Source organism: Macaca nemestrina, chromosome 3, assembly GCF_043159975.1.
Source record: "Macaca nemestrina isolate mMacNem1 chromosome 3, mMacNem.hap1, whole genome shotgun sequence".
NCBI lineage: Eukaryota > Metazoa > Chordata > Mammalia > Primates > Cercopithecidae > Macaca > Macaca nemestrina.
In genome coordinates, this window is record NC_092127.1 from 36,599,546 (window position 1) to 36,622,196 (window position 22,651).

The window sequence follows — 22,651 nt, forward strand, 5'->3', positions numbered from 1 at the left end:
AGGAGCCCGCCGCCCGGCGCGGGGACGTGGCCGGCAGCGCAACCTAGGCAGCTCCGGCAGCGCGCCCTGCTCGGGCCCCCGACTCGTTCATATTTCCCTGCTTGGAATTTTATTTCTGAGAAGCTCCCTTTTTTTTTTCTTGACTCTTTTCTCTTTTATTTTTTATTTTTTTATTTTTATTTTTATTTTTTTTTTGAGACGGAGTCTCGCTCTGTAGCCCAGGCTGGAGTGCAGTGGCCGGATCTCAGCTCACTGCAAGCTCCGCCTCCCAGGTTCACGCCATTCTCCGGCCTCAGCCTCCCGAGTAGCTGGGACTACTGGCGCCGCCACCTCGCCCGGCTATTTTTTGTATTTCTTAGTAGAGACGGGGTTTCACCGTGTTAGCCAGGATGGTCTCGATCTCCTGACCTCGTGATCCGCCCATCTCGGCCTCCCAAAGTGCTGGGATTACAGGCTTGAGCCACCGCGCCCGGCCTCTTTTCTCTTTTAGAATCACAGATCTGGAAACCCGCCATTCTAAATTCAGCAATTTCTAGCCCAAACATCAAAACGTCTTGCAGGGCCCCACATGAGGGTTGTGCTATCATTTATTCAGTGGAAGGTATGACTGGGGTTTATAGGGAATCAGGAGTCCTGGGAAATAACTCCACACCCCATCCCCAGCGTTAAAAAGGTCACAGACACTTGACTCCTTTGGCCCAAATTAGATGCAGAGCGGAACTCTCTCCACTGCCTCTGAGAGTCGTTTTACCAAGTCCTCAGTGCTCAGAGGAGCCATGCTTTAACTGGGACTCTGCAAACTGGAGGGAAAAGAGGATCTGGGGACATGATTTCAAGCAGTTCGTGGTGGCATACAAAAAAAAGTTTCTTTTACTTCTAGGTTTCAGGTTTAGTGCTTTTTGTACCTTCCATTCAAAAAACGAATTGCAAACCCAGTTATCAGACTTCAGCCAGGACTGAATACACGCTAAGGGACAGCTGTGGGGAGGAAGCGGCTGGCTGAGGAGAGCAGGGGAGGGTAGGAATGACACAATGGTGAACAAGTGCGGACGATCTCTACCCCCACCCCCAGAGCGTGGCACAGGAGGAAACTTTAGCTTTCACGTATTGCTTGTCCTAATTAGGATAAAGTCTGCCTGTTGTTTCAGGAAAAATTAAGGAGAAAAGGTATCTTCTTGATTTTTAAAAATCTGTCAGAATATAGGTGGAAGTACTTACGGTAGAAACATAAAAGGCAATGCAAGTCTGATAATATCCTTTATACTTAATGAATGGACACAAATATGAATGGAAGCAGTTCATTCATATTTCTGCAGCTCTGAATTCCTATGGCTCAGACCCTTTTTCCCCTGTGAAGCTATTCTAGGACAGAAAAGGAATACATTTCAATTCTCTATGTCACCGTAGCAGCGATATTTCTGGCTCACCAAACAGCCATGTGCCCTCCCCGACTTCCTAGCCCCCTTGCAGTTAGGCATGGACAATGTGCTGTGAATACAGTGACAATGTGCTGTGTGCTCTTGGACAAAGGGCATTGTCTCTCTGCCACAGTGACCAGCAGTGCTCCATCAGCCTGGACTCCTGAGTGACCACACGAAGCAGAGGACTTCTCTACCCACAGCCCACATTGGCAGGGGCGTGAATAAGAAAAAACTACTGTAATGAGTCATTGAAATTTGGAGGTCAATTTGAAATTGTATGAGCTTGGATAAGTAACTTAATCTAGTCTATTTAATCTAGCCTATTCTGATAATTCAGAAAATTATATTTATCAAAACACATATACTTATATACAACACACATATACACTCTTCCTCTGTCATCCCCCTGCATTTCCAAAGTTTAGGAAAACATATACATCTTTCAGGTCTTGTAATTACTTTCTCACAACACTGTCTCTACTGGCTATGACTAGATCTAGTTTTCTTTGTGGGGAAGAGATAAACATCAATGCAGACCGAGGTGAAAACGTGGAGAGGGAGAATGGAGATGGAATGAAAGCACAGCCAAAGGGCAAGCATTTTGAAAGGACGCCTGAGCATTTTGGGAGTGCTGATTTGCAAGAGTTGACAGTCATGTTGATTCTGAGGTCTTTTCAGTGGGAAGCTGGAGTGCAGAAGTAGGTTTTGTAGCAAGACTGGAGAATTAGTGGAAAGGTCTCTGCACCAGCTATCTGCAGACCCGAGTTCCCTGCCTCTATCCTTTCTGTACCATTTACCTTTTAAAGGAGATAATAATGCCCAGCATGGTGGCTCACACCTGTAATCCCAGCACTTTGGGAGGTTGAGGCGGGCAGATCACCTGAGGTCAGGAGTTTGAGGCCAGCCTGGCCAACATGGTGAAACCCCGTCTCTACTAAAAATATAAAAATTAGCCGCGCGTGGTGGTGGGCACCTGTAATCCCAGCTACTTAGGAGGCTGAGGCAGGAGAATCATTTGAAACCAGGAGGCGGAGGTTGCCATGAGCTGAGATCACACCACTGCACTCCAGCTTGGGCAACAGAGCATTACTCTGTCTCAAAAATAAATAAATAAATAAATAAATAAATAAATAAATAGATAGATAAATAAAAGGCAATAATAAAATCCAACACTTCCACAGTGATTTCAATGGGCCTGACTCCATGCACAGTTTTTATGTATACTGGCTCATTTGAGCCTCCCCAAAACCCTTTGAAGTTGGTACTATTATTAACTGTCGGAGTAGACTTAAGTAACTGTCTCCAAAGAGATCAGATCCAAATTCCTAGAACCTGTCAAATGTGACCTTATATGGAAAAAGGATCTTTGCAAGTGTTATTAATTTAAAAATCTTAAGGTAGGGGTGTTACCCTGAGTTATCCAGGTGGGCCCTAAATGCCATCAAGAGTGTCCTTATAAGAGAAATGTGGGGCATTATGGATGCACAGAGGAGGAGAATGCAATGTGACCGTGGAGGCAGAGATTGGAGGGCTGCAGCCTAAGCCAAGAGCCAAGGAATGCTGGCTCAGCTGGAAGCTGGGCCAGGCAAGGCAAGGATTCTCCCCTTAGCGACTCCGCAGGGAGTGTGGCCCCACCGGCACTTTTTTTTTTTTTTTTTTTTTTTTTTGAGAGGGAGTTTCGCTCTTGTTGCCCAGGCTGGAGTACAGAGGCACCATCTCAGCTCACTGCAACATCCGCCTCCCAGGTTCAAACTATTCTTCTGCCTCAGCCTCCCCAGTAGCTGGGATTACAGGCATGTGTGCTACCACACCTGGCTAATTTCGTATTTTTAGTAGAGACGGGGTTTCACCATATTGGCCAGGCTGGTCTCAAACTCCTAACCTCATGATCCGCCCTCCTGGGCCTCCCAAAGTGCTGAGATTACAGGCGTGAGCCAACGCGCCTGGCCCCACCTGCACCTTTATTTCAGTCCAGTGATAGAGACTTCAGACTTTTGGTCTCCAGGTTTGTGACAGAATAAATTTCTGTCGTTTGAAGCCACCAAATTTGTGGTAATTTGTTATAAAGGTTGTAAATTTATTACAGCAATCACAGGAAACTAGAATACCCCTATCCTGTAGATGAGGAAACGGAGGCACAAAAAGATGATTAACCTGCCTAGGTCCCCTGGGTGATGAGTAGCACTGTCAGATTTAAACCAGATCAGCGTGTCTTTGGGGTCTGGACTCTGAATGCCTCTGCCTGCTGCTAAGAGGACCTGGGAACTCAGCAGATGTTAAGACACTGTTGTTGTGAGCAGGGCAAGCAACATTGCTCAGAGGCAGGAGAGTCATCCAGGCTCCACCTCAGCCCCATGTTCTCTGGCAGTTAAGCCACTATCCTCAGGCACTGGTGTTTCCCCAGTCTCTACAGGCCTGGTGGGCTTCAGGGTTTCCTCTGTCAGCTGCAGGTGATTCCCTGGATGGTCCACGTCCTCTACAGACGAGAACTACAGCAGCATGAGCCAGCACCTGGAGGAGAAGGGTTCCAGCTCCTCCTCGCTGCAGCACCTGGAGGTTTCCAGTGGGTTCTGGTCTGGAATGAAATCACTGAGAATAGGATTTATAAGTGATCTGTGGAAGAAAAAGTGAGAATAGACATCAGAATTTGGCTCTTCCTTAATAAAGACATAATTGCAAACCTATCGAGCCAGACAGGAGGCTGGCTGGCACCATAGGGGAGCTGTTTTCCTGTACTGGTTGGCGCCAGGTGAGCATTGCTGGTCTTTGCCCTCTGCTAACACAGGTGCAACTTCCTTTTCTAGACAAGCAGAGAAAGTGTGCCAATTCAAATAACAGTGCCCAGGCTCCTTCATGCATTCGTACCTTTGGCTAATTCCTTATGACAGAGACCCCCTAATATCTGTTCTCCCCTTGTTGCTTCACAACAGAGCCCCTGGTGTGTAGCTGGGCACGTGGCTGCCCAGAATAAAGACCACATTTTCTAGCCTCCCTTGCAACTAGGTGAGTCATACAACTAATTTCTGGCTAACGGGATGCAGGTGGAACTGTGTGAGACTTTTAAGAAGCAACCTTAAAGTGAGGGGCATGCCCTTCTTCTCTCCACCCTCTTTCCTGCTGGCTAAAATCCAGACATAATGGCTGGAGCCCATGCAGCCATCTTGAAGCAATGAGGTGGAAGCCTCATGGTGAGGGTTGGTGGAACAGCAGGAGAGAAGCAGCTTTGGTCCTTGAAGCATGGGCGTAGACTACCTGCCTTCAGTCTTCTTTTACATGAGACCGCTGCTGTTTTGGGTTTAGCCAAAACTGATAACCTCTCTTTCCTCAACTGTAACAACCCTTATTTGTGACCTTGCTTAACCAGAGATTCGTTGTCTCCAAACCCCTCTAAGTTCAGCCAGCATCATTGTCCACACTAAGAGAAAGCAAAGAGAAGACATATGTAGTGGAAAGTGTTCTGATTCTGCCTTTATGAAAGATGAAGCCGAAATACAGAAGGTGTTTTAAGATAACTTTAAAGTCAGGCCTATTATGCCTCTGTCACCCATTTGTTGCGCCTGAAATGCTTCATCATGTGGTTTCAGTTCCCAAAGAGGAAAGGGGTGTATTCAGATCACAGGCAAGGCTGCTCGGTGGCGTTAATTGTATGCCTGCACTTGTGTGTCCACTTGTCGGGTGTGTGTCTTATATTGCCAACTGCATGGTGAATTAGCTTGAAGCCAGGGACCAGGTCTGGAATGAGCCACGTCTAATACATGTTTTGCATCCTGTGTCGAGCCAGGTACATGGGCTGCCTGTTATAAATGTGCTTACTGGGATGATGCATGCAAGACCTCTGCCAGGATTGCTTTAGATATGTCAACCATCTGCACATTTACATGTGGTAGACAAAATTGCAAGTCTCACTTGGTTTCCCTGCTTTGTTTTCCTTCCCCCTGGTTTACTCTAAAAAAATTGCTAATAATCTTTAGAATTTCTCCTTAAAGTAAGCTTTCGTGACTTTTTTGTGTGTTCCGAGAATCAGGTGCAAATACATTTTGACTTGCAAATTCTAACTCAGCAGCTGAAGGCTTCAAGTAGAGGCCCTTATGTTCTTTTGCCTTTCTCTACATAGGCTCATTCAGGAACATAATTACACTCTTAAAAAACATAACACTTCTTATTTCAAAGCATAAGTATTGTAATTACCTTTATTATGAGTAACCTATATAACTGTCTTTGGAATTGCTTTAAAATAACAATCTACTGGCATAATTAAACACACTTTAACAATGCATAATGTATTTATATGCTATCTTAAAGCTTTTCTTCAATGATTTTACAAGTCTTACACTTCCTGCAAAGAAATTTACTAGTTAATTAAGCTATTTCATTGTCACTTAGGTTTTTAAAAACATGTACTGCCAGAATCCTCAGCTATAGCTTTAATCTTGCTATTTATAACTGGAACAGAAATTAAGTCAGTACTTCCAAAACAAAACTTTCTGATTCAGAGGTCAGCCAATTTTAACTCAGATTCAAAATTTACAGATGTGGTAAGCCCTCCTGTGTACAGGCTGTAGGTAGCTCCAAAACCGTCCACCTGAGGCATCTCATCATATTTGGGAAGAAGCAGCCAAAGAAAATTACCAGGAGCCTCAGCCCTCATTTCCAAACAGTTCTTTTCTATAAATGAAAGCAGCATCCAATCTCCGGGGCGTAAGCCAAGAGTTTGACACCCAGCCACTCAATGATAAACCAGGTGAGCTTGTCGAGTCAGTTTGTGCAAAATGCGTTCATCTTAGCTTTCCACGTCAACTCACAGGAAGAACCTAAAAAGAAAGTCGTCTAGTTAAAGATGGGAGGTAGTAAAAACAAAAAGGAACCAGGGTCCCTTCTGCCACACTTAAGGAGATGATCTGCATTGATGCCCACACTCAAAAGCATCTGGGCATATGCAGAGCATATCTAGGGCATATATAGGGTATATCTAGGGTGTATGTAGGGCATATATAAGGTTTATCTAAGATATATTTAGGGTATAGATAGGGTATATCTAGGACAGATGTAGGGTATATGCAGGGCATATGTAGGGTATATCTAGGACATACATAGGGCATACTAGTTCAAATGTAGGACATAACTAGAATGTATCTAGGGCATACCTAGGGCATATATAGGGTTTATGTAGAACATATGTGTGGTATATCTAGGGTATATCTAGGGCATATGTAGGGCATATCTAGGGCATACATAGGGTATATATAGGGCATATGTAGGGTATATGTAGGGTATATCTAGGGCATACATAGGGAATACTAGGTCATATATAAGGTATACCTAGGATATATCTAGGGTATATGTAGGGTATATGTAGGGTTTATGTAGAACCTATGTATGGTATATCCAGGGCCTATCTAGGGCATATGTAGGGTATACATAGGGCTTATGTACAGCCTATGTATGATATACCTAGGGCATATCTAGGGCATACATAGGGTATATATAGGGCATATGTAGGGCATATCTAGGGTATATCTAGGGCATACATAGGGTATATGTAGGGCATAGGTAGGGCATACGTAAGGCATACCTAGAACGTATCTAGGACATATGTAGGGTATATGTAGGGTTTATGTAGAGTACATGTATGGTATACCTAGAGCCTATCTAGGGCATATGTAGGGTATACATAGGGCTTATGTAGAGCCTATGTATGGTATACCTAGGGCATATCTAGGGCATATGTAGGGTATATCTAGGGCATATGTAGGGTATACATAGGGCTTATGTAGAGCCTATGTATGGTATACCTAGGGCATATCTAGGGCATATGTAGGGTATATCTGGGGCATATGTAGGGTGCATCTAGGGCATATCTAGGGCATATGTAGGGTTCATGTAGAGCATATGTATGGTATACCTAGGGCATAGCTAGGGCATATGTAGGGAACGTGCCATACCCTAGACCTGAGCCTGCTGCACCGGTCCCTCTCGGTGCTGCTTCTACATTTCATTCCAGCGAGGTTTTTTGGGACTTAGCATCTCCCAGAACTAGCTCTGAAAGGCTTCTTTGATATCCAGTAGAAATTTGTGTAGAAAGTAGATAATAGAGGCTCTGTGTTCTGAAAAGAATAGACATTCATCCAGAAAGAGTTTTCTCCCCTCTGCATGTTGCATTTAACTGAAACAGGTAGCAAAATTCACAAAGTAGTACGGTTGGAAAAGCACATTACGTGAGGCAGAACCTGAGGCTGATGTTCCAGGACGCCACCTATCGTTGGCCTCTCTTTATAGACTGCAACACCCCGCTTCATCTCTTCCTGCTGCTAGCTCAGGTCAGGATTTTGTCACTGACTGCCCAGTTTACTGGAAGAACCTTCTTCCATTTCTCCAACCCCTTCAGACTCCATACTATTGCCACTACGATTGCTCTAGACATGGTGTTGGCCTAGCTAGTCTCTTACAAAAACTCTTGACACCATCCCATGGCCTTCGGAATAAAATTGAACTCCTCTTAAGCCCTCACGTCCTCCCTGCTCTGAGGCCTGCCCACTTCTCCAAACCTCCTCTGGCAGCTGCCTACACATTTCCTTGCCTCACTCATCCAGAATGAACCCCAAACACATCATGATTTTTATCCCTTTGCCAAGATCTCTTTCTGCCAAGTGCATTCTGCCTGCCCTCCTCTCTGTTCCCTTGTTAATCTCTTGGCCTCTAACTCTGTGGCTAAGAGTCAGTAACCCAGGAGGCCTTCCCTGACTTTTCCACCTCGCTCTGTGCCTGGGAGTGCCTCTGTGCTGAGTTTATCTCACTGTGTGGTCAATGTGAACTGCAGTGCATCATAAACACTGCAGTTCATCATAAGCACCTGGAGAATATAGACTGTAAGATCCCTGTGGGCAGGGCTGTGCATTATTCATCAGTGCTTGACACGGTGTCTGGCACAAATTATATGCTTAATACGTATTATCGATTAAATGGATCTACAGCCAGGAAGAAAGGGAGTGAAGGCATCATACCTATGATGCCAACGGCAGGTCCAGACACCATCAAGCCATCCTCTCTCTCCGTGACTCTCCCTTTTCCTCCTCAACTCACCATAGGCATCAGCATCGTCAGCAGGCATGAGAACATGCTGGGGTTGGGCAATAGCATGGGAAGGGGAAAGTTCTAGAAAGTTGTGTTTGTCTCTTTACATCCATCCGCGTTTCTATTAACCCCAGTCATATTGGATATTGAGTGAGAACCGCCACAAAAAGGTGAAGAAGAGCAGAGACGGGGTTGGGAGAGGAGAGGAGAAAAAGTAACAACAAAAAAAACCACAATGTTTTTGGTAATACCATTAGAAATACAGTATTACAAATGAGGAACCTCTTCAAATTGAGAGAAGTAGAGTTGAATATAAGTCACCCAAATATTTTCGGATGCATATGTATAAGCCATTGGCTGTGCGTGTTCCTCTATGTTCTGAGATCCAGTTCTGCCCTGCTCTGTGCTCTGGGAGGAAGGCATCCATAATCTGCTTCAGTCGGGCTCCTTACCCGCTAGCTCTGACTTAGATCATGACTGTGGGACACACACTGTTAGTAAATTAGAGAGAAGGGGGAGAAAGTCAAGGTATTTGTTTCTTTTTCTCCCTCCTTGTTTCCCTAGCTCCTGGCAAGGCTCACCTGTCCTATTTTCAACAGAACTGCCGGTCCAGTCTCAAACAGGATAAAGGTGTCCACACTTGCTTAAAGAATACGGCATCTATAGGAATAAGTACCTGGTCTTTCTAAATGTCATTGTTACAAAAATAGAGGCAGCCAGGTAGATTTCTACTGCAAGGGTTCCCAGCTGGTCTTCTGGGCAACTGTGGATAGTGTAAAATGAGACTTTCTCTGAGTTTCCCTTCCAGCCTCTCTCTCCTGAGATAGGGACCACTCCTGACCACAGGCCCTCTGCTCAGGCCCCTTCCCCTTTCTTCATCTAACAAACATTTTCAGAATACCCAACACCTTCAATCTATGACAATGAATTTGAGCCATGTTGGCATTAAAATGTCATTTGCACTCTTCCTTCACTCCATAACCAAAGTCTAAAGTTCCATTCAAACGCAAAATATCTTTCACTGCTTTCTTCAGTGGTCTTTGGATTCCTCACTCCTACTTTCAGATCTAAATGGGGAATGTATGCAGTGTCACCCATCGTAGGGGGCATTACAAACACAGGTAAATAGCTCGAGGGTGAAGACAGTCCTCTAGAGATGTGTCCCTTACCGGGGTCAGGCACAGGACTAAGCACTTCCACATGCGCCGCCTAATTTAATCTGCTTAAAAACCCTTGAGGTAATGAGCATGATTTCCTTCATTTCATAGATAAGAAAAGTGATTACTGAGAAGTTACGAAATTCCTCCAAGGTTACACTAGCTCCTGACTGCCAAGGCAGGATTCAGACACTAAGACGCCAGAATGCTTGCTCTTAACCACCGGACTCTACCACTGTGAGAGCTCAGACAAGCCTGCCATCGTCTCTAAGCCTGAATTTCCTCCAGTGAAAATGACAGCACAAGATTGAATCACTTAAAAAGTCCCTCCTGCACCAAACTCAGGCAATTCTCCTCAGGGGGCTGCTTTACCTCCGTCTACCACAAGGTGGCGGGCAGCCAGCGGTGCAACCGGGTTGCTCGGGCTGCAGGGCGAAGACCTATTATCCCCCTCAACCCTGTCTGACTGGCGTGGGAATGGAGTGGAAACTTGTTCCCAGTAGTAATTGGTGTAGAGCCACAAAACTTCTAAGGTGGCAGAGTCAAGAGTTTAACCAGTTGGTCGAATGCCTATGGGCACGTATTTCCATCAACTGCAGCTGTACTGCTTAGTTGACAAGTAACACAGGAGACCCTGGGGTCTCACACCACCAGTTCCTGGAGGCTCTGTTCCTGCAAATGGTGTGTTGGAACCAACATTCAAAGTAACTACAGGTAAAGAAGTAGGTGCATGGCATCCCAAGGTGGATGTTCGTGACCAGCGAAAGACTGAACTGCTGCCAATAGCAACCCAAACCCACTCCGTGAAGCCCCAGTGAGGCCTCTCACTGGTAGCACCCAACTGGATGTGTGAAAATAAGAATGAACTGAACTTAGCCTGGCAAAATGAAGACACAGTTTGTGACAGATGCACAGCCCAGGACTGGCTTCCCATAGATCCAGCTTTTGAGCCTACAGATGGCATCTTCAGGGAGACGTCACGGAACCATGGATGGTCTGGCCACATGCATGCTCTGACAACCTCAGCCAATGAGAAGGAGCAGGGGCTGTCCTTGGTGTGTTCACTTTTCCCTGCTGGTGGGGTCAGGGACATCCTGGTCACCCCAGCAGTGGCCTGCCTCGTTCCCACACTCTGAGATAAACCCTGAGGGTGGAAATGAGACAGTGATGCCTCAGGACTTGGGAGATGAAGGGTAAAAGTGGCGATGGATTCTTCTATCCTAGTCCTCTCCCTACGGGTGAGTGTGTGAGTGTGTGTGTGCATGCAGACTAAATAATAAAACTGGGTGACAGCCCACATCAAACGTTGCCATGGAGAGAAAGTGAAATGCAGGGAGGTGAGCAGGACTATTTCACTGGGGTACAAGGATTCCAAATTCCAAAGGCATTGTTCTTACCTCTCCCCATACTGCAATGTAAACTCACAGCCGCTCTCCAGATTTTGGAAACGTCTGTGGGGAGTTCAAGTCATTTCATTAAACTCTCATGGAGTGAGAAATTATAACTGTCATAATCCTGGCTAACTTCAGGCTTTCGGAAAAGCAGTAAAAGAAGTTTGCTAAGGAAAAGAAAATTATAAAGGTCACTATGTTCATTTACAACTGAGTTTTCCAAATTAAATTCTTGTTTTCTTAGTGAAAGAGAAAAAAAACCCAATATTGGTCTCCAAAAGATAATTAAAAAAAAAAAATTAAACTGAAATGATTTATTTAGAAAGCCAGTGTAAAGAATGAAGCATTTATCTCCCCCTATAGCAAGGTCACCCAAACCCTCTGAGAGCTAGAAGTCAGCTATACGCTTGTTGGGAGCAATTAGCACTGAGTCAGGTCTGCCTGCATGTTGGGAGCTGATACGGTCTTAATCGTTGCATCCCACTGTGTGAAGAAATAAGCACTTATGTTAGCTCTAGGTCAATGACTGTGGCTCCCCCACATTTATGAGCTTGGAGTCTTGTCAGGCTGAACAAATAAAATAATACTTGTGGCTCCTTTGGTCCCAGCATCTTCCCAGGGATTGACTGTTCTTCCCGTGAAATGTCAGCTTTCATCAGCAAAGAGAACAAAGCAAGCCAGATTATTAGCTTGAGGAGGACTAAGGCACCATCTGGTGGCCGTTTACTATAAATCTTTCCCTCAGATGCAAATTCCTCACACAAAGGAGCCCTGCCTCCTGATCTGTAGTCTGCCTGACTCGGGAAAGCTGGAGAACACCCAAACTTCCACAGCACGGTGGGCCTCTTTCAAAGGCTTGTCCCAGTGTAAAGTCCTCAGCCCCAAGTTTTATAACATCCTGACCACGAAGCCCAGAGAGGGAGCACCCCCTGAGGTCTTCACAGCTTGAGATAAAGAAAGAGCTGTTTGGGCTGTAACGTTTTAGAAGGTTCTTGAAAGGAAAAAATGCCCAAGAAATCCTATTTTTTTTCCTCATGAATTTTCTGCAGTACATAGAAAACATATAAAGATCCTGCCTGGCCGGTTTCTTTTCTCATTTAAAACCTTCTTCATTGACTAAAGACCATTTTTACCAGACAAGTGCATTACAGACTCACCCTTCCCCGAGTGCAACCTCTCCCCTTGGGCTCCCTGACCACAGACTGGCCTTTGTCCTCCCTGACAGATGGCAATGACTAAAGTGACCCCAACTTGACATTTTTCAATCAGCAGCCACAGAGCAAGGCCATCCCTGAGCAAAATTCCCAACTGAGTGAAGTTCTTCCCTGGAGTCCCTCCTCCCCACTCCATCCCCTTCACCCGCTTCTCTCCCCGGAGGGCCATGGCCCATCCTGACCCAGGTGTGGGGGCGTGTCTCAATTCTGGAAAGCCTTGCTTGCTCGGATGAAATACTCTTTCAGAGGATTTCCACATTACCGGGGAGGGGCTCTGTAAAACCTGTAGGAGCCAAAGGATAGAGTTTCCAATCGTGTCATCTGGGGAGGGGGTGACAAGTTGTGACACATGGCTCTGGGCAGTAGACGCTGCTTGAAGCCCCTCAACTGTGGAGAGCCACGGTTTTGCCTGCTGGTAAGGCTGGCCCTACAGAGAGGAGCCCTAAGACCCTGAGCTTCACACCCGATGAATGAATGTGCTTCTTCCTGGTGCCGGCCCCGTGCCCATGGCTCTCGTCTGCATGAACGAAGAAACTTTACCACTTCTGTCTCCTGCTGTGGTTGGTAGAGCTGTGTTTAGACTTGCCTGGTCTGAAATAAATAGTCGGGCACTTCTCCGAAACGGGCAGTTCACACTAATTAACAGGAAGAAGATGAAACAGGAACCCAGCTCAGAGGAGTTGTTCACCTCACAGATCAGGAGTAACCTGGTGCGGGAGGGGGCCAGGGTGTGGAGGAAGGAATGGGTGCCACGGAGAGGAAAAGTTTTCTCAGCACGAATTGGTTTGGGTTTCCTTGTTTGCGGCTAGCAAGGGGAGAAAGGAGGACAACTCCTTATCACTCACTTGCCTGGACATCATATTTAATGCTAGAGGGGTCACCAATGAATCCCCATTTGCAAAAGTCAAAGGATGGCACCACTCATCAGTTTGCTGTTTCAAGAGGCTGAATGCAGCTGGACTCCAGCTAATAAGGAGAAAGAGCAGAGTTACACCCAGGGCACTGCAGGACCATTTCGTTTGTTTGTTTTTGTTGGAATAACCTCTAAGTGCCCAAGAAGAGGCATCCTCAGGGGGGATCCTGGGGGCCACTTGCTGTGCTGCAGCCTTCTGGAATGCAGAGGCCACTGCCACAGACTGGCTTAGAGAGAGGACAAGGGGAAGACCCCGCACCGCGGAGCACTCCTTTACCTGGGGCCGGTTCAGGACTCCCTCCCCCAACTGACCTCATGACTTCTCAAATGTCAAGTACTCCCCCTTAGCCATGGAAGCGAGAGTTCGTCAAATGTACTCAGCCACTGGAAAGGTTTGACAGAAAAATTATGAGATGGTGGTACCGAGGCCCCACCTTGGGAGCAGAAACACAACTGGATGAGAGGTCAGGAGAACCAGAGTATGGTGGGTTGACTTATGTCCCCCCCAGATATATATATCGGCTTTCTAGTAGCTCAGCCCTCAAAATGGGACTCTTTGGACATAGAGTCTTTACAGAGGTAATGAAGTTAAAAAGAGGTCATGAGGGGGGCCCTAGTCTAACTTGACTGATGCCCTTGTAAAAGGGGAAATTTACAGGAAGAATGCCATGTGAGCATGAAGTTGTCCATCCATAAGCCAAGGAGACAGTCCCCTCATAACCCTCAGGAGGCAGCACCCTTGGACTGGTATCCTCCAGAACTGAGAGGCAAGACATCGCTGCTGTTTAAGCCAGCAGGGTGTGCTATTTCATGATGGCAGCCCTCACAATAGCATACACAAGGTCTATGTCTGCATAGACCTCCACCACTCTGGATAATTAGAAGTTCAACCAGACACATTCAGAATCCCTTGCAGCCCAACACTCTCTGACTTTCTGGCCTCCAGGCCTGGAATAACAAGGGGGAACATCTGGCCCCCTCAGAACCTAAAGAGTTGACAAACTGAGTCCTCCTTTTGTGCAACACAACCCAAATCACCACATTCCAAAGGCATCATTTTCTGGAGCAGCCGAGCCCAGAGACAGGCTGGGAATTACTGCCTGGTTCTGAAGCATTGTTTAAAACAGTATAGAGCTAGAATTTGAAACTCATTTAAAAGAAATCAGTAAATCAGTTAAAGAGTTCTCTTTCCTATACTACAAGGCTACAGTAACCAAAACAGCATGGTACTGGTACCAAAACAGAGATATAGACCAATGGAACAGAACAGAGTCCTCAGAAATAATACCACACATCTACAGCCATCTGATCTTTGATAAACCTGAGAAAAACAAGAAATCGGGAAAGGATTCCCTATTTAATAAATGGTGCTGGGAAAATTGGCTAGCCATAAGTAGAAAGCTGAAACTGGATCCTTTCCTTACTCCTTATACGAAAATTAATTCAAGATGGATTAGAGACTTAAATGTTAGACCTAATATCATAAACACCCTAGAAGAAAATCTAGGTAATACCGTTCAGGACATAGGCATGGGCAAGGACTTCATGTCTAAAACACCAAAAGCAACGGCAACAAAAGCCAAAATTGACAAACAGGATCTAATTAAACTAAAGAGCTTCTGCACAGCAAAAGAAACTACCATCAGAGTGAACAGGCAACCTACAGAATGGGAGAAAATTTTGCAATCTACTCATCAGACAAAGGGCTAATATCCAGAACCTACAAAGAACTCAAACAAATTTACAAGAAAAAAACAACCCCATCAAAAAGTGGGCAAAGGATATGAACAGACATTTCTCAAAAGAGGACATTCATATAGCCAACAGACACATGAAAAAATGCTCATCATCAATGGCCATCAGAGAAATGCAAATCAAAACCACAATGAGATACCATCTCACACCAGTTAGAATGGCAATCATTAAAAAGTCAGGAAACAACAGGTGCCGGAGATGATGTGGAGAAATAGGAACACTTTTACACTGTTGGTGGGATTGTAAACTAGTTCAACCATTATGGAAAACAGTATGGCGATTCCTCAAGGATCTAAAACTAGAAGTACCATATGACCCAGCCATCCCATTACTGGGTATATACCCAAAGGATTATAAATCATGCTGCTATAAAGACACATGCACACGTATGTTTATTGCGGCACTATTCACAATAGCAAAGACTTGGAATCAACCCAAATGTCCATCAGTGACAGACTGGATTAAGAAAAGGTGGCACATATACACCATGGAATACTATGCAGCCATGAAAAAGGATGAGTTTGTGTCCTTTGTAGGGACATGGATGCAGCTGGAAACCATCATTCTCAGCAAACTATCACAAGAACAGAAAACCAAACACCGCATGTTCTCACTCATAGGTGGGAACTGAACAATGAGATCACTTGGACTCGGGAAGGGGAACATCACACACCAGGGCCTATCACGGGGAGGGGGGAGGGGGGAGGGATTGCATTGGGAGTTATACCTGATGTAAATGACAAGTTGATGGGTGCTGATGAGTTGATGGCTGCAGCACACCAACATGGCACAAGTATACATATGTAAAAAACCTGCACGTTATGCACATGTACCCTAGAACTTAAAGTATAATAATAATAAAAAAAAGAATTAAATTTAACAAAGAAAAAAAAAAAAAGAGTTCTCTTTCCTTACAAACCTTGGTCCTCCTCCAGCCATGCTGGCCTTCAGGTTCAGGGTGCGTTGTTCGTATGTGCTATTATTGGATGGTAGTAATAAAGAAGACCATGTGTTTGAATGCACCTTGCTAATCACATTCTGTATTACTGCCTCATTCCACAGCTGCTACCATCAATTGTGTTGGGTTTTGCCTGGGAATAGGCATGTGTTTGGTGAACTCTGAGTGTATTTGGATTGCAGGTGTAGGCTTGTTGGATGAAGAGGTGCAGGAGGGGAGTGGTGAGGGTGGAGACCAAGGTTGACACATGATAGCAAGCTGGGGACATTCTGGAGGGTCTATGGATTCCTGCAGGTGCCTTCTCCTACGAATACTTTTCATAGTATCTTGCAAAGGAAAGTATCTTTTCCTTTGCAAGATGTCTATGAAACAGGCAACAGCTGTGGAAGCCAGATTTGAAATTTAACAGGTCAATTAAATACCTTGTTTTGACATTTTGTTACCAAGGTTGGCCAAACCACTCCAGGAATGGGTCTAATTGGGAAGCATCCCAAGCCCTCCTTATCCAGACGCCTCCTGGTGTGTAGCTGCTCACACAGGTGCCAGAACTCAGAAAAGGGATCCTGGGCACAGAAAAAGCCATACCTGAGGCTGACCTAAGGTAGCTTCACACTCCTGGCTGCTTCTGCTGCTACTGGTACTGGGGTAAGCCTCTAATGTGGCAGGAAAAGGGAGGGAGGGAGGGGGAGAGGGAAAGGGGGAGAAGGGAGTCAGGCTCCTTTGAGGTGGTTCCATCTGTGCTGAGTGACTAAAATGAGGGTGATGTAATAAATAATCTGCAGACTTCCAACTGCTATAATTCTGTGTGAATAATTCTGATAATGACCCTTTACTCAGCAAGGGTGGCATCCAGATAAGCAGATTGCTAGAGCCTTCCTGTCAGCTTACGCTAACAGCGCATTTGATTGCCATCTGACATGATGTAACACACCACCGTGATGGACATGTCCCTGTTGGGCCTGCTGGGCCACTGGAGAAATGATGAAACAAGAACCTGTCTACATGAAGGGAGAGCCACCCCACAAAGTGCTCGGGGCTTGTTCACTTCCTCTGTGGTCCCAGGGCAATTCCTTCCTCTCCTTCCTTTGGGAGGGCACCTGGTGTCCACCCACACTTCCCAGGCCAAGGGAAGGTCAGATGGACAGAGGCTTCAGACTTAGGCCAGGAGACTTCGAGTTTTTTTTCTTGTAAGTGTTTCTGTGTGAAGGGGAGAGAAGCTGTCATGACAAAGTGGCTGGGTTGTGGTTTATTTGTGCATCTCAAAGTCAAAATTCTGACACCCTCAAGTGCTCTTATGATCCACATGCAGTGAAGTTTTGTGTGAGCGTTTCCAACATCTCTTTCCCCATTTTGGTAAGAGCACTTCTACATCCTCCTGGGGAACCACTCATTCCTCCATTCCCAGCCCAGACCAGATGAGCCCTGTCAGGGAGCTTGTAGCCCAGCCTGGCCAATGAGAATACTGCCCTTCCCAGGCATGGACCGATTGGGGAGACTCTTGGGATTTTGGTCACAGTCATTGGGAAAGGGGTGCTTTATTTCTGCTAGAGTTGCTAAACTAGTAGGATTAATCTAGAGGGGCCAGGGGCACCTCTGCCAAATTGGGAAAAGAGGTTGACCAAGAATAAAGACACACAGAACAAAGCCAAACAGAGCTGAGAGGTGGGTAGGGGGTGGGAGGTTGGGGTGAGATTCCTGGCATCCATTCAAACGTCTAGACCCAACTTTGTTTAAAATCGATACTATATTTTTCAGTCATAGAAGTCAGTAAATTATGTATCTCTCTCTTTTCCATTTTGGGTTAGGTTTCCATCATTTGCAACAGACAGAGTCATGACCAATACGCAAAGCCCATCAGCCCCAAAGGCTCAGCATACAGAGTCCACCATGGGCTCTCATATAACCTGCTCTGCCTCTGGGGCAGCAGGAGATGGACTGCCTCTCCCAGAGGGGCCAATGGATCTGAATCTGTGCTGGCAATATCCCCTCAATGCCCCTCCTTATTTAACTTCTGTCCATTGCCTCCACTCCCCGATCCAGTTTTCTATTTTTTTTTTAACCTTCTTTCCTTTCCTTCTTTCTCTTTCCTAATTTTACTGAGATTTTAAAAGACACCAAACATCTTAGAGAAAGTAGGAAAATGTTCAAAAAAAATGACGTCACACAAGGACACAGGAGCAGCTGGAAGGGGCTCCTTCTAGGCAATTCTGGAGCCATTTGAGCACAAAATAATGAGGTGGGGGCAGTAACAAATTATATTAATAAATTATTAAAAATGGGAATCTGTGGGTCTATACCGGTAAATACATAAAAAATAAATGAACAAACCAACCAACAAATACAGATGCTCTTTGAGTTACGATGGGATTATATCATAATAAACCCATTGTAAGTTGAAAATATCATGTTGAAAATCCATTTAATGCACCTAACCTACCGAACATCGTAACTTAGCCTAACTTACTTTAAACATGCTCAGAGTGCTTACATTAGTCTACAGCTGGGCAAAATCATTTCATACAGATCCCATTGTATAGGAAAGTGTTGAATATCTCATGTAATTTGAAAAGTGAAAAACGGAATGGTTGTATGGGTGCTCGAAATACGGTTTCTGCTGAAAGCGTATCACTTTCATACCATCGTAAAGTTGATAAATCAGTTGATAAATATGTTGGGGATCATCTGTAAATAAATAGAGGAAAAGAAAGGGCTTTACTTGCAGCAGGATATCAAGTGCCAGCCAGTGAATGTGGAGGAAATCATTGTTGAAAACGTTTGAAACTTTTTCATGTTGGAAAAATCATCATTGTAAAGTCATCATGGTAAAGATTTTGATAGCAATTACGTAAATCTGTAGATCACTTTGGGTAGTATGGCCATTTTAACAATATTAATTCTTTTACTCCATGAACATGGGATGTCTTTTCATTTATTTGTGTTTTCTTTAATCTCCTTTAGCAATGTTCCATAGTTTTCAGTGCGGAAGTCTTTCCTACGTGTATTATTCGTACATGTATTATTCGTTTCGATGCTATTGTAAGTGGGATTGCTTTCTTAATTTCCCTTTTGAATTGTTGGTAGAATATAGAAATGCAACTGATTTTTGTGTGTTGATTTTGTCTCCAACAACTTTATGGGATTCATTTATTAGTTATAGCTGTGTGTGTGTGTGTGTGTGCGTGTGATCTTTAGAGTTTTCCACCTATGAATGTTTTATTTTTTAAAAAAGAACCCTGCTCTTTGCAAATGTTGAAATTATTAAAAAATAAGAAAAATTATGGAACTGTTTCAGAATAAAGAAGACTAAATAAGCACAAGATCTAAATGGACTACCTGATCCTAGACTGCATCCCATATTGGAGCAGGTAAAAATGGTAAGGGACATTATTTGAACAATTAACAAAATTGCAGAACAAATTGATAGATTAGATAAAAGAATAGTATCACTATTTAGTTTCCTGAAGTTGATAACTCCATTGTAGTTCTGCAAGAGAATAGCATTATTTTTAGTAAACATACACAGAAATATTTAGAGGCAGAGAGCTTTGTAATATGTCACCCTCAAATGGTTCAAAAAATAGCTAGATAGAGCGAGAGAATGGTAGAGGGAGAGATACAGGGAGGAGGAGAGAGATAATGAGCACAAATAATAAAATGGGACAAAAAGGTGAATCTGACAAAAGTGTGTATGCTGTTTATACACCATATAAATAAATAAACATATAAAGTATGTATACTACTTACTATTCCAATTCTTATAACTCCTCCATACATTTCAAACTATTGTTGTTGGTTTTATGATGCTGGTGCTAGCACAAGGGCTTTTTCCCCTTCCTTGCCTGGGAATAGCAGCTCCCACCAGCTATGCACTTTGCTGGACAACTCCTCCTGCCCCACCAGGCCCTGCTGTAACTACAAGAGCAGCACGTGAGACTTCTTTCCACATGGATTGGTAGTTTTATCAAGTGGAATTTAATCCTTCTAAATCAGGAGGATTATTTTGGATAAGTCATTAAAATTGTTAATTAAAATGTTAGTGTCTGATTGCCATTATTCTCTGTTTATAAGAATTCTCTCAGATCCTGGTGTGTGGCACCTCTGTCTCCACACTCCCATCTAACCCAAGTGAAACCCAGGGCCTTGATAGCACCTTCATTTCTGCCTGTGCCTGAGGAACCCTCCAAAGGTGGGCATGAGGCCTAAAATGAAAAGAGCATTTAAGACACACTCCAAGGTGAAAGAAGACAGGATATTTGGGTTGAATATTTCGGGAGCCTCTAGTATATGCAAGGTAACTTTGGTGAAGAAGAATGAGACATGGTCATTGTCCTCAAGCAGCTTAACACCTAAAGTGAGAAAGCACAAAAGGTTAGACAGTCCTAGAAGTTGTATTTGCATAGTTCTCCGGGTGAGAAACATCATCAGGTAATAGAAATTTATTGCCTGTTAGTGAAACAGACTATAAGGACTCTAAATGTCCAGAAAAGGAAAGGATCCCTGTAGGCTAAATGGACTGAGGAGACTTTACTGAACCAAAAGGTAAGGCTGGGTGGGATTTGGGCAGGATTTGAGATAGAAGACGGGAGTTTCCAAGAGGGAAGAACCCATGAATCAGAACATGGAGATGATAATGCTCGGGCCTCTTTGAATACTATAGTGAAAGGACCGGTTCATCAAGAGTTTGAGGGTTTGGAAAGGAGAATTAGGGGTAAATTTCTTTGAGTAAGTTGGTCACAGTGGCCTAGAGCCCTGAATTCCAGCAGCTTGGCATGCGTGGGTGATGGAGGATCTGAGAAAGTTTTGGAGCTGAGGTAGGAAGAGCCCTTCAGGCTACTGACTATTAGAGCCCATTATTGAACACCCATTGTGTTCACTCTAATCTTTACAGAACCCTGCAAGGCAGATACAAACACCTTTACTATGGTTTGAAGAACTGCAGTTCCCAGGGAAGGCAAGGGGGTGGGGGGCGTCAAATGGAGGCCTATCAGATGTGAGATGAGGCTCTCTCCAACACACCATTTTCCCTCCCTGTTGCTAGAGTGGGGCATGGAGCCAGGACACCTGCACAAGATGTGGAAAGATTAAGAAAGATGTGAGGAAAACATGAAGGAAAAACTGACAAGACTGGGTGAGCAATTAAATTTGGGAGGTGACTAAAAAGGAAGAGTTAAATAAAGCTTCATTTTATTCTTTAAGCAAGAACTTACTACCATGCCAGCTCTTTGAAGAGAGAACAAATGCTGTAATATTGTCCCTGCATTCATAACATTATAGTTGAGTATAAGATATTATAAATATACATTAATATGTATAATATAGGAAACAATTAGATAAATGGTATAAAAGCAACATATACAGTCCTGTAGAAGATTAGAAGGAGAAAAATCTAAGTGGTAAAATCAAGCATTCACTGAAAAGAAAATATTTGATCTGGACTTTAAGAAATGGATAGAGCTTTGAATGGCAGGGAGAAGAAGTGAGAAGAGAATTGTCTAGCTCAGAGTTTCCCCCTCCCTTGGCACTATTGATATTTTGGGTGGATAATACTTTGCTGTGGGGGCTCTCCTGTGTATTGTAGAATATTTAGCAGCATCTCTGGCCCCTACTTGCTAGATACAGCTCCCAGCCGTGACAACCAAAAATGTCTCCAGACATTGCTGAATTTCCATTGGAGGGTAACCTTGGTTAAGAACCACTGTTCTAATCTAAGAGGATGATGTGAGAAAGAGAGTATGTTTGGGGAATAAAGAGGCATCTGTATCAGCCTGTTTGAAAATGTATTTCTTGGAACATTAGTGTCTTGTGAGATAACCGATAGTCCCTTAAACAGGATTCATGGTCAAATAGCATTGAGAAATACCACATACTTTTCCCCTCAATTGGAGGCTCACAACGTATATTAGAATAGTAAAGGCTTTGAGAGATTGCGCAAGAAAGCTGTCTGACTTTGGTTAAATTTAATTACCACAGAACATTTTTATTCAAGAAATAGTATTAGCCTCCTGAAGGGCTCTATTGTATGGCAGAACACAACTTGGAAATGATTTGTATTCGACTGAAATATAGGGTGTATGAAAGGTTTAAAGCTGAACAAGTACAGATAGAGTCTAGAACCAGATTCAAAGGGCTTAGAACTAAGCTGAGAAGTCTGAATTGTATTTAGTCAACAAGAGGGAGGTAACCAGCAGGTAACATGATTAAGACTATGCTTCAGTTCTTCATTCAACCAATATTAAGCAACATTAGTCTGGTGGCAGCAAGCCAAATAGATTAGAAGATGTAGAAACAGGAACAAAGCACCTTGTTACTGTAAAAGCAGTAACTTGAGTGATAATGATGAAAAGAAGGGGAACATGTAACAAATATCTAGAGCTTAACAGAATATAATGTCTGATTTGTTGGAGGGTGGAACAAGAAAAGGAGTCAATGATGACTATGACTTTTTAGGCCCAAGTTACTGGGAGCTTCTTGATATCTTTAACAGAGAAAGAATAGTAAGGAAAAATAGCAGATTTGAGGAGAAAGTAACTCACTTTTGGACATCTTGAGTTTGAGATGTTGGCAGGACATCCAGAGATAGGTATCCAGGAGGTAGCTGGAATTATGAGTGAAGAGTGAAAATTCAACTGCAAATAAATTTTGTGGTGTTACCTTCCTTAAGGTAATAATATAAGTTGTGAATTGAATGTGGCTGCCAATGGGAGAAGAGTAGGGAAAGCAGAAAAGCAGAAGGCTCAGAACAGGGACTTGGAGAATAACTACACTGAAAGA